Below are 13,275 nucleotides of genomic sequence, written 5' to 3'. Positions count from 1 at the left end.
TCAATTAAGTATATTTTTCCAAAAGAGTTAATTACTGAAATGGTCCATTGACTATAGCGAAATTATCAATTTGGTCTTTGACTATTTTTTTGACCAATTAAGTCCCTCAACTTTAAAAATCTTAACCAATTTGGTCCTCCGTTTATTTGACCGTTAGTCAACCGTTAACTAGGGACCAAATTGATAATTTGCTATAGTTAAGGGACCATTTTGGTAATTAACTTTAAGGTGGGCAATTTGGTTCAGCTTTCTCGAACCGAACCGTACCAAACTAGTTAGATTCGGTAATATACCGAACAACCGAATGATAATAGATTCTTGTATACCGAACGGTTCGGTAAAAACTCGAACCGAACTGAATTTGTTCGGTAAAAACTGAACCGAACCGAATACCGTTTTGAACTTTGGATTGCTATTTTGTTATATATTAGACTTTGGATATGGACTATGTAAACACCATAACACATAATATAGAACTTTTGATAACAAACCATAAAGAAATCAAATAAAAAATTTACGAGAGATACCTGTGAGAATATGAACTGAATGAAAGTGCAAGAAGTAAGGGACTTGGATTTACTTTTTATTTATTTATTTATTTATTATTATTATTAGAGTTAATTACCGAAATGGTCCCTTGACTATAGCGAAATTACCAATTTGGTCATTGACTATTTTTTTTAACCAATTAAGTCTCTCAACTTTAAAAATCTTAACCAATTTGGTACTCCGTTTGTTTGACCGTTAGTCAACCGTTAACTAGGGACCAAATTGGTAATTTCGCTATAGTCAAGGGACCATTTTGATAATTAACTTTAGGGGTGCGCAATTCGGTTTAGTTTTCTCGAACTGAATCGTACCAAACCGAACCGAACTAATTTGGTACAGTAATATACCGAACAACCGAACGGTATTGGATTCTTTTATACCGAACGGTTCAATAAAAACGATCCGAATTGTTTGGTAAAAAATTGAACTGAACCGAATACCGTTTGATTTTTTAAAAAAAATATAATAATAATAATAATAATAATAATAATAATAATAATTAATTAATTAAAAGTAAATCCAAGTCCCTTAATTAATTAATAGAAGTCTCAAAGTTGGAAGAAAGAAAAATCTTAATTTTTAACAAGTGTTTTCTCTATCGGATAGTAGATAAAGGATAGTAGCACATAGTTGTGAAATCCTAGTGTTAGTGTTAGAAGCACTACAATTGTGTGATTAGTGTTGGATGATCAAAGCACTAGATCACTAATTAATTGTATCTTGTACCAGGGTAGTGGGTATAGTGAATTCCTCTTGGAAATCGGAGTAAAGTGGAGTAGAAGGATTACATACACCTTCGAACCACTATAATTGTTATGTTCTTTATTGCTTTACTTTATTTGTTTCTCCATACATTGTTACACATGAACGAGTTAATACCCAAAATGGTCCTCCGACTATTAACTAATACTTGATTTTGTCTCAAAGTATTAAGCGTACACAATTTAGTCCTCTTACTTTTTAAACTATACTCAATGTAGTCTTCCGTTACAAATCACTCCCAACCACCGTTAAAGTGAGGGGCAAAAATGTCATCTGATTTTGTGTTTGCAACTACTGACGGTTCTCCGCTGTGTTGCTGCTGGTAGCACACCGCTATGGGCATTGCGGTCACTGGCTACGGCTGACGGTGGGGCTAAGGAATAATGATTTCTTGATTCAACCTTTTCTACAGCCACATCATATTTTGGTCCCAATGTTCAGAATACTCAGAAAGAAACTGAAGCGCCTCTTCCATTGCCTCCAACGTTCATTTTGCCGCCGTTCCAAAAACGTCGCCGTCGTCGTCAAAACATTTCGCAAATCCGACTCCAACCCAACTCTCCTTACTCTAACTCATAACGCCTCCACCGCCATTCGTCCCGCATTGCGCGTTGCCACCTTCAATGCCGCCCCCTTCTCCATGGCACTGGCGGTTCCAAGGTCTGGAAGATCAACCAGCTTTGATTTTGGAGCGGAAGACTACACCCACTCCCATACCCATCTGAGATAAAACTCCATGGATAGTCGGCCCAAGGGCATTTCTTAAGGAGTCTTCCCTGCATATCAACTCCATGACCCGAAGAGAAAATGATCTCTTTGCAGCCAAATCGAAGCAACGGGTTTCGATTAATTTGCCAAACAATGAAATCTCCCTGAAGAAGAGTGGGCAGTTGAGCTTTCTTGAGAATGAAAAGGAGAGTTCGAGGACGAGTAATAGAAGTAGGGGGAGGCTACAAGCGATCATCTGCCTCGACCCTCCCAGGACCTCGCCTCTCCTCAATCTCTCGATCGACGTCCTCAATTGGGCGATCGAAGCGTGGCAGAACCGTCGCGAGAGCGATTACTAGTTTCGTCGTCCGAAGTCTCGTCGACAATCTCACCGTCGATCCAACCATTGCTCGATCAGACCCCTCCGTCGCAAACTCGAATCGCGGTTTAGAAATCGCTTCTTGCGACTGTTCTGGCGTTCGAGACATCGAGTGGCTGTTATGATGGTCCGACACCTCCCCGTCCCTTCTCTGATCCGGCGAATCATTTTGAGGAAGAAGAAAGATGGAGGAAGGTGATAGAAAGGGGTTACTGGGTTGCTTTCGGCTAAGAGAAAGGTTGGTGAGCTGTCGTAGGCTCCCAAATTAAAACCTTACAAACGTAGTAGCGGGAGTAAGGATCGATCCCACGAGGAGTAACTAGTTTAACCTTTGTGCTTAAGGAAACGATGGGGGGTTTGGAATATGTCGAGAATAAATATTAAATAAAAGAGAAATTAAATAAACGAGAAATTTAATCGAACGAATAAACAGTGAAAATATTATATCGAAAACACTTATAATAGAAAACTTTGGTTAGTAAAGATCCACCACCGGAATTTAACACTGATCATTGATTAATAAAGTAATTAATATGCAATTGAATATTTGTCGTGAAATTATTTCATTTCTGTTTTCCCTTAGTTATAGATAAATAAAGCACAAGCGGTTCAATTACCCCTAACTACTAAATAATCTAAGACAAGCGTTATAGATTTAATTTAATAGCAGCAATAGGAACTAGGAAAACCGACAAACTAAATAACACAAGCACAAGCGGTTGCATTTAACTTAGGAAAATATTCGACCCGAGACCAATTATCACTAAGCCGTCAATAATTAACCTCAGTTGCTACTGAATATTAGAATAATTTGTAGCACAACATTAACTAATATAGCAAATAATTATATCAAATAAATAACTAGTAGGCCTCCCTAGCAATTAAATGATACAACTATTCAAATAATTTAGAAGAATATTTAATACTCAAATGCATAAAAATATATATAATAAAAATAAATAAATAACCTTACAGTGTAATGAACTCCGGGGCTTCAATTCACTAAACCAAACTAGAAATTAGCCGCGAATGGACATTGATAACAACTTTAAAGAATATTCGAGAGGGGGAGAATGAATTAAAGAATGAACATTTTACAATAAGAAACTTTTACTATTTATAGTATTCTTAAAATAGGCTAAATGAACCTCAACCACCCAATTTTCCTAATTTTGAGCCTCTCACTGTCAAAATTTGCGAAGCATTTTGACTTGTTTGAAGGATTCTTCCGTTTTGTCCGCTGCCTTAGTCGAACGAATTGAAACCTTCAATTCGTTTTGCATGCATCCGTTGGACCAAAGCAATATTTAACAATATAATATATAATATATATACTAGCTAGTACCCTACGTAATATATAAATAATGTATTCTATATTTTATATATATATATATATTAGTATGTATTTATATATTAGTATGTATTTATATATTATATATATTTAGGACTGTATTTAGCTCATTAACTGTTAAACTTCAAAAAGAACTATTTGTTAAATAATATTAAATAATTAATGCAAAATTATTATAAAGATGTATCTAAAATATGAGGATAAAATATGCCTATCAAATTCCCCCACACTAAAACATTTGCTTGTCCCCAAGCAAAAATATTATTTGCGAAGTAAATTGAAACGAAATTCCCAAAACTCATAACATATCATGAACAACAATCTGAAGCACCCTGCAATTAATAAGTTAGCAATCCTATTTGAAAACGAAGAAAACTAAATAAGTAAGCCCTCACAGGAATATCACTCATCACTCAAGTGTTTGATGGGTATAGATTTCGTTCAAGTTCATTCCTATAAAATTGCTCTACCATAGGCTTGCATATCTTCTCAATCACCACTACAAGAGTCATGCATGACACAAATCATAAGGACTTTCCACAGGTTGTAATGGGGCTAGGGTTAAGGTAGGGATTTTTTTTGGAAAGTAGCTTAAGCAAAAGCTTCAAACTAGAGGAGCAAATAAATACAAATAATCCAACACCCTCAATTTCCAATCAAAAACACATCCCATTGAGGTACAGAATGCTTCCTCAGTATTACCAGAATTTCCCCTTACTTCATTTATTTAGAAGTAACTTCAACTCAAAATCAATTGCTGATTCTTTTTCATTTTTTTCAATTTTTCATGCGTTTTTTTTTTTTTTTTTTTGAATCGTGAACTGCTTCCTCTTTTCTTTTTTCATAGAAGACCAACGACATATTGGCAACGAAGATACAACTCACCTCACTCTCAATCATATTAATAAGAGTAAGTGATCTCCCCCACACTTATCCTTCCCAACCTCACGTAGATTACAAAAATAATCCAAAATTTGCTCCACTAGTTATTCAGCTGGGTGAAGGCATTATTTTAGATATAAAAGGCTTGTAATGTGGTTCAAAATAAAGAAAGGAATGGTCATAAAGCTCAAAGTGGGTTAACGAAGGAAAATAAATCATGGGACAAACCGGTTATTTGGCTAGTGAGGCTCAAAATCAAATAATGGCCTTAATCACACTTGAATCATGCATGGTCTAATTAGCTTTAAAAGAGAATCAAGGCAAGTTCTAGAGAAACAAAATTATGGAAGAAATCACACAAAAGAAAGAAAATAAGACCGAAGTGTCAGTCAGTGGCTCAAAACACTCACAGGTTTATTGCTTACTTAATATAGCCACTACATATCAAACAAGAGATGCTAACAAACTAATCACAACTTGCCAAACTATTTATTCAATCATGTTATGCATTCCAAGAAAGAAAAAAAATATTAATTTTCAAAATAATACTTATTTTGCATAAAATAATAGTAAAATATTTTTTGAAAATTATGAAATAAGAAAATAAATTTTTTTTTTCTTTTTGACATAAGCAAACAAACAATAAAACTAAATTAATCAAACAAACAATAAAACTAAATTAAGCAGAGAAATAATAAAACTAAAACTAAATCTCCTCCCCCACACTTATTACCAACATTGTCCCCAATGTTGAATAAAAACATGCAGAAAAGGATTATTAAATGAAAAATAACGATTAAGAAAAAGAGAATAGAACAAACTCCCCTTCTAGTTGTGCATATTATTCAAAGTAGCTGGGATCTTCAAGAAGTATATCGGCAATATAATCAACTTGAGCCCCTTCATGGTAGGGTTTAAGCCGATGACCATTCACCTTGAATATCTTAGAAGTCTGTAAACTTTGAATCTCTATCGCACCATGAGGAAAAATGTTAGTGATAATAAATGGACCAACCCATCGAGAACGTAACTTACCTGGGAATAGCCGAAGACGTGACTGGAAGAGTAGGACTTTTTGTCCAATTGAAAATTCCTTTCTCAAAAGCATCTTGTCATGAAATGCTTTTGTCTTTTCTTTATAGATTCTTGAATTCTCGTAGGCCTCATTGCGAATCTCCTCCAACTCAGAAAGTTGCAACTTCCGGTGTAGGCCACTTTCATCAATGTTCATATTAAAGCTCTTGACAGCCCAATAAGCTTTGTGTTCCAACTCGACTGGGAGGTGACAAGCTTTCCCAAACACAATGCGATAAGGGGACATACCAATAGGTGTTTTGTATGCGGTTCTGTACGCCCATAATGCATCATCTAATCGCAAACTCCAATCCTTCCTGTTTGGGTTGACTGTTTTCTCAAGGATTGACTTTACTTCTCGGTTGGATACCTCTGCTTGCCCGTTAGTCTGCGGGTGGTAGGCAGTTGACACCTTTTGGGTGACATGATACTTTTTAAGCAAAGCTTCGATGGTGCGATTACAAAAGTGAGTACCCTGATCACTTATTATAGCCCTTGGAATGCCAAACCTGGAAAAGATGTTAGATTTGATAAAATCTGCAACAACTTTAGAATCATCAGTCCTGGTGGCTTTAGCTTCCACCCACTTTGAAACATAATCAACAGCAAGTAAAATATAAACAAAACCAAAAGATACAGGAAATGGGCCCATAAAATCAATGCCCCAAACATCAAAGACCTCACAAAATAGGACCGGAGTTTGTGGCATTTCATTTCTCCGGGATAAATTACCTGACTTTTGGCAAGAATCACAACACTTGCAAAATGAGTATGAATCTTTAAACAAAGTTGGCCAATAAAATCCAGATTCCAATACCTTCCTTGTTGTTCTCTTAGCACCAAAGTGGCCTCCACAAGCATAAGAATGACAAAAGGTAAGGATTGAAGCAATTTCATCATCAGGTACACACCGCCTTACCACTTGGTCAGCACAATGTTTCCAGAGGTACGGTTCATCCCATACATAGTACTTGGCATTACTCCTGATTTTATCTTTTTGTGCCTTAGAGGAATCAAAAGGAAACTTGTTAGCAACCAAAAAGTTGACTATGTTAGCATACCAAGGTAAAACCACAGTTGCAGCCAATAGGTGCTCATCAGGGAATGCTTCTCGCAGTGGAGGTTCAGGTTCAATGTGTACCAACCGACTCAAATGATCGGCCACAAGATTTTCTGACCCCTTCTTATCTTTGATCTCCACATCAAACTCACTTAAGAGGAGTATCCATCTTATTAATCGTGGTTTGGCTTCCTTCTTTTGCATCAAGTAGCGAAGAGCTGCATGGTCAGAATAAACTATAACTTTTGTGCCCAGCAAATAAGACCTAAATTTTTCTAAAGCAAAAATAATGGCTAAAAGTTCTTTTTCTGTAGTAGAATAGTTTTTCTGAGCATCATTTAAAGTCCTAGAAGCATAATAAATAACATGGGATGATTTCCCGATCTTTTGGCCCAACACAGCCCCTACTGCGTGATCACTTGCATCACACATAATCTCAAATGGGTAGTTCCAGTTAGGTGGCTGAATGATCGGCGCAGACGTCAACAAGTCCTTCAATTCGTCAAATGCTCCCTTACACTTTTTGTCAAACTCAAAGGATGTCTCTTTCTGCAACAATTTGCATAAAGGTAGTGCTATTTTCTTGTAACAGCATTCAACTTCCTATAGTCTATACAAACTCGCCACCCATTTTGAATACGAGTGGGGACAAGTTCATTATTTTGATTTCTGACAACTGTAATCCCTGTTTTCTTAGGAACCACTTGAGTTGGGCTAACCCATTTGCTATCTGAAATAGGATAGATTATCCCAGCTCCAAGGAGTTTGAGGACCTCTTCCTTGACTACTTCCATCATGGGCGGGTTTAGCCTTCTTTGTGGTTGACGAGATGGTTTTGCTCCTTCCTCTAGAAGAATTCGGTGCATGCAAGTGGATGGACTTATCCCTTTGATATCTGCAATTGTCCACCCAATGGCAGTTTTGTGTTCTTTTAGCACTTGGACAAGTTTTTCCTCTTCTATTGCAGAGAGTTTAGTTGAAATTATGACTGGCAATGTTTTATTTTCTCCTAAGAAAGCATATTTAAGATGGTTGGGAAGAGGCTTCAACTCAGGGATAGGTGCCTGCACGACAGATGGTAACAATTTTTTGATAGAGACAGGTAAAGCCATATAAGAAACATTATTTTGTTGGTGCAATTTGGGACAATGATTCAATGATGCAATAACTTCATGTAAATTGGCACTCAGAGAAAACTCATTATTTCCTTTTTCAAGGTGTTCACAAATAACAACTTCTAATTTATCTTCACCATGAAATTCAAAAACTTCTTCAACCAATGAATCAATAATATCAACAGAATAAGCAGAGTTATCACCCCCAGGGTATTTCATAGCATCATAAATATTGAATGTAACAACATTACCATCAAATTCCATAGTAAGTGTACCACTGTGAATATCAATTTTTGTTTTTGCAGTTTTTAAAAATGGTCTTCCTAACAGAATAGGTGCAGAATGATCATTATTTTCCATATCTAGCACATAGAAATCAGTAGGGAAGATTAAATTATTAACTTGCAACAATACATCTTCAATTACACCCTTGGGGTATGCATTAGACCTATCAGCCAACTAGATAACTACACTAGTTTCATTCAAAGGTCCAAGTTTTAAAGAGGCATACACAGAATATGGCATAACATTAATAGATGCTCCTAAGTCTAGCATGGCTTTCTCAAGTTTAGTATCGCCTATCATACAAGGAATAGTAAACATACCTGGATCCTTGCATTTTTCAGGAAGCTTGCTTTGAATCACAGCAGAAACATTCTTACCCATTAGCACTTTCTCACCTTTTTTTGACTTTTGTGTCCTTTTTGTTGTACACAACTCCTTTAAGAATTTAGCATATCTAGGAACTTGTTTTATTGCATCAAGTAATGGAATATTCACTTCACATTTTTTGAAAGTTTCATATAATTCTTCATCTTTCGTTCCTTTTATAGATTCTGACAAAGCTTGGGGGAATGGGGGAACTAGTTCATAATCAGTAGGGTTGGGAGACTTACCTTGAGATTTTTCATTGTTGTTAGTTCCCTCTTTTTCTTGGTTCACTGATGGGGTAGCAACCGCAGGCCCTTCAATTTCCTTACCACTTCTCAACACAATTGCACTTGCATTTTCTCTTGGATTAACCACCGTTTGCGAGGGTAGTTTGCCAGAACTCTGTGATTCCAACCAACTTACCGTAGTCGCTAGTTGACCCATCTGCCTTTCCAAGTTCTGAATACTAGCCTTCGTTTCTTGAATACTAGCTCTTGTTTCTTGTTGAAATTGTTGTGTTTCCTGCTGAAACTATAAAGTGTTAGTAGCAAGGGTTTTAACAATTTCTTCTAAATTCATACCTGCGCTAGAGCTTTGGACTGGTTGTTGTTTGGAAGGAAATGGTTGTCTATACTGCTGAAAATTGGGGCGATTCTGAACAAACTGGTTTCCTTGTGAGTTCCCATAACTAAGGTTTGGGTGATCCCTCCATCCAGGATTATATTTGTTAGAAAATGGATCATACTTACCTTGAGGTTGCGCAGGAAAACCTCCAGCCATGTTAACTTGTTCAGTAGGTTCTTCTTGAAGAGTTGGGCAGGCATCAGTTTGGTGCCCAACTACCGAGCAAATTCCACATGCTCTTACAGTTTGCATATTGCCTACTGCTAATTGACGAACAAGAGTAGTTAAACCAGTAATTTGTTGTTCAAGAGCAGAAATATTTACCTCATTCACTTGCTTAGACGGTTGGACAAGTCTATTGCCAAACTGTTGAGAATTTGCAGCCATGTTTGCAATTAGAGTTCTTGCAGCGTCCGGTGTCTTGTCAACTAAAGCACCACCGCTCGCGACATCAATCATGCTCCTATCAGTCGGAAAAAGTCCTTCATAAAAGTATTGAATGAGTAATTGATCACTGATTTGATGGTGTGGGCAGCTTGCACATAGTTTCTTGAAACGCTCCCAATATTCATACAATGACTCTCCATTGTTTTGCCTTATACCACAAATTTCCTTTCTAATGTTGGCCGCCCTTGAAGCTGGGAAATATTTTTCAAGGAACATTGTCTTCAAGTTATTCCATGTGGTGATGCTCCCAGAATGTAGATAGTATAACCAATCCTTCGCTGAATCTTTCAACGAAAAGGGAAAGGCTCTCAACTTGATTTGTTCCTCAGTAACCCCAGTGGGTTTCATACTCGAACACACCACATAGAATTCCTTTAAATGCTTGTGAGGATCTTCACCTGCAAGTCCACGAAAAGAAGGCAAAAGATGAATTAATCCAGACTTTAGTTCGAATTGCACATTGGCATCCAGAGCAGGGAAGGTGATGCATAATGGTTGTTGATCTAGATTTGAAGCTCCAAGCTCTTTTAAAGTCCGATTTTGAGCCATGAGTTCCCCTTCTAAATCAGAATCGTAGAATCGGTAGCCAGATCACTAAACTCCAATTTGCTCAAAGCTTGTTTCCTCCACCTGCGTATAGTTCTTTCAATTTCCGGATAGTACGGCAAGATTTTTTTATTAGCAGATCGAGTTATAGGCATAAAAAAAAGAAAAGAAAATATATTACAGCATTTATGCAAAAAGTAACGAAAGAGAAGATTTTTTTTTTAAACTCTTTTTTTTTTGGGCAAATGAAAAACAAATAAACAAATAAAGAAATAAGTAATTAAATAAACACAAAATAAGCTAGAAAATCTCCCCGGCAACGGCGCCAAAATTTGGTGAGCTGTCGTAGGCTCCCAAATTAAAACCTTACAAACGTAGTAGCGGGAGTAAGGATCGATCCCACGAGGAGTAACTAGTTTAACCTTTGTGCTTAAGGAAACGATGGGGGGTTTGGAATATGTCGAGAATAAATATTAAATAAAAGAGAAATTAAATAAACGAGAAATTTAATCGAACGAATAAACAGTGAAAATATTATATCGAAAACACTTATAATAGAAAACTTTGGTTAGTAAAGATCCACCACCGGAATTTAACACTGATCATTGATTAATAAAGTAATTAATATGCAATTGAATATTTGTCGTGAAATTATTTCATTTCTGTTTTCCCTTAGTTATAGATAAATAAAGCACAAGCGGTTCAATTACCCCTAACTACTAAATAATCTAAGACAAGCGCTATAGATTTAATTTAATAGCAGCAATAGGAACTAGGAAAACCGACAAACTAAATAACACAAGCACAAGCGGTTGCATTTAACTTAGGAAAATATTCGACCCGAGACCAATTATCACTAAGCCGTCAATAATTAACATCAGTTGCTACTGAATATTAGAATAATTTGTAGCACAACATTAACTAATATAGCAAATAATTATATCAAATAAATAACTAGTAGGCCTCCCTAGCAATTAAATGATACAACTATTCAAATAATTTAGAAGAATATTTAATACTCAAATGCATAAAAATATATATAATAAAAATAAATAAATAACCTTACAGCGTAATGAACTCCGGGGCTTCAATTCACTAAACCAAACTAGAAATTAGCCGCGAATGGACATTGATAACAACTTTAAAGAATATTCGAGAGGGGGAGAATGAATTAAAGAATGAACATTTTACAATAAGAAACTTTTACTATTTATAGTATTCTTAAAATAGGCTAAATGAACCTCAACCACCCAATTTTCCTAATTTTGAGCCTCTCACTGTCGAAATTTGCGAAGCATTTTGACTTGTTTGAAGGATTCTTCCGTTTTGTCCGCTGCCTTAGTCGAACGAATTGAAACCTTCAATTCGTTTTGCATGCATCCGTTGGACCAAAGCAATATTTAACAATATAATATATAATATATATACTAGCTAGTACCCTACGTAATATATAAATAATGTATTCTATATTATATATATATATATATATATATATATATATATATATATATATATAGGGACGCACTCAGGTGCGAATAAATGACCAGGAAGAAAATGCGAACGAATCAGCGCGCGACACGTGTCCAGATCTAATAACTTAAAAAAAAACGCGGTGGCATTTTCGTAAATAATTGAACATCGAAGTGCAAATAAAATCTCTTATAAGTGCACCTATTTTCACCTATAAGTGCATGTAATTTTGCCTTGTTAGCATTCACTTTCCGCAACCATTCATGCACCTGGGTGTGCTTATAACTATATGTGCAACTATTTATCACTATAGGTGCAACTACTTATAACTATAGGTGCACCTACTTTCACCTATCAGTGCATGTAATTTTGCCTTGTTAACATTCATTGATCTGAGTTCCGCGGGTTGTAATACTCCTGAAAACCACTCGCAAACATTCATACACCTAGATGCAACTACTTATACCTATGTGTGCAACTACTTAGAACTATAGGTGCAACTACTTAGAACTATACGTGCAACTAAGTATTGATGCTCAGTGTAAATTTTTACTTGCACCTATAATACATTTTACATGCACTTGTAATACATTTTACTTGCACTTCGATGTTCAATTATTTACGAAAATGCCACCGCATTTTTTAAAAAAATCAGTGTTTCTCATCCATTAGATCTGGACACGTGGACGAACAGAATCCATTCTTATTTCGCGCCTGGGCGAGCCGTTCGCGCACGAGTGCAAGTCTATATATATATATATATATATATATATATATATATATATATATATATATATATATATATTAGTATGTATTTATATATTATATATATTTAGGACTGTATTTAGCTCATTAACTGTTAAACTTCAAAAAGAACTATTTGTTAAATAATATTAAATAATTAATGCAAAATTATTATAAAGATGTACCTAAAATATGAGGATAAAATATGCCTATCAGGAGAAGCTGCCGATTTTGGACTCTAGATAGAAGAAAGCAAAATGACGTTTTTGCCCTCATTTTAATGGTGATTGGAAGGAATTTGTAATGGAAGACCACATTGTGTACAGTTTAAAAAGTAAGAGGACTAAATTGAGTACGCTTAATACTTTGGGACAAAATTGAGTATTAGCCAATAGTCAGAGGACCATTTTGGGTATTAACTCCACATGAACTACACACTACACAATCACTACACTAGTTTTTTTTTTTTTTTTCCATAAGGGGAGGGGGGAACCCGGCAAATTATGCTCTGGACCCGTGTCCACATTCAATGTGGACACGGGCCCAAAACGACGTCGTTTTTAAAAAAAACGCGTCATTTAGTTAAAAAAAAAAAATTTCGCGCGTGTTTTGCCGTTAACGGCGTTTTTTTTTTTTTTTTGATTATGAATGTACAGTTATGCCGTTATGAATGTACAGTTATGCCGTTATGAATGTACAGTTATGCAATTATGAAATTATGAACACAGAGCTCTAACATTATGAACTTACAATTATGAACATATATAGTGATAAAATTATGACCATGGAGCTTTAAAATTGTGAATATAGAGCTTCAAAGATTATGAATGTACAGTTATAGAGTTATGAATCTACAGTTATGGAGTTATGAATCTACACTTATGAGATTATGAATCTACAGTTATGGAATTAT

At 35.7% G+C, this 13,275-nt stretch overlaps 1 pseudogene; it reads right to left on the bottom strand.

The window, feature by feature from the left end:
* Window positions 1-5,472: 5,472 nt before the first annotated feature.
* LOC109146669 lies at window positions 5,473-10,088 on the bottom strand (annotated as a pseudogene).
* Between the last annotated feature and the right edge of the window lie 3,187 nt (window positions 10,089-13,275).

The sequence above is a fragment of the Ipomoea nil genome, unplaced genomic scaffold (genome assembly GCF_001879475.1).
Source record: "Ipomoea nil cultivar Tokyo-kokei standard unplaced genomic scaffold, Asagao_1.1 scaffold1936, whole genome shotgun sequence".
NCBI lineage: Eukaryota > Viridiplantae > Streptophyta > Magnoliopsida > Solanales > Convolvulaceae > Ipomoea > Ipomoea nil.
This window is presented reverse-complemented; position numbering and strand designations above follow the sequence as displayed.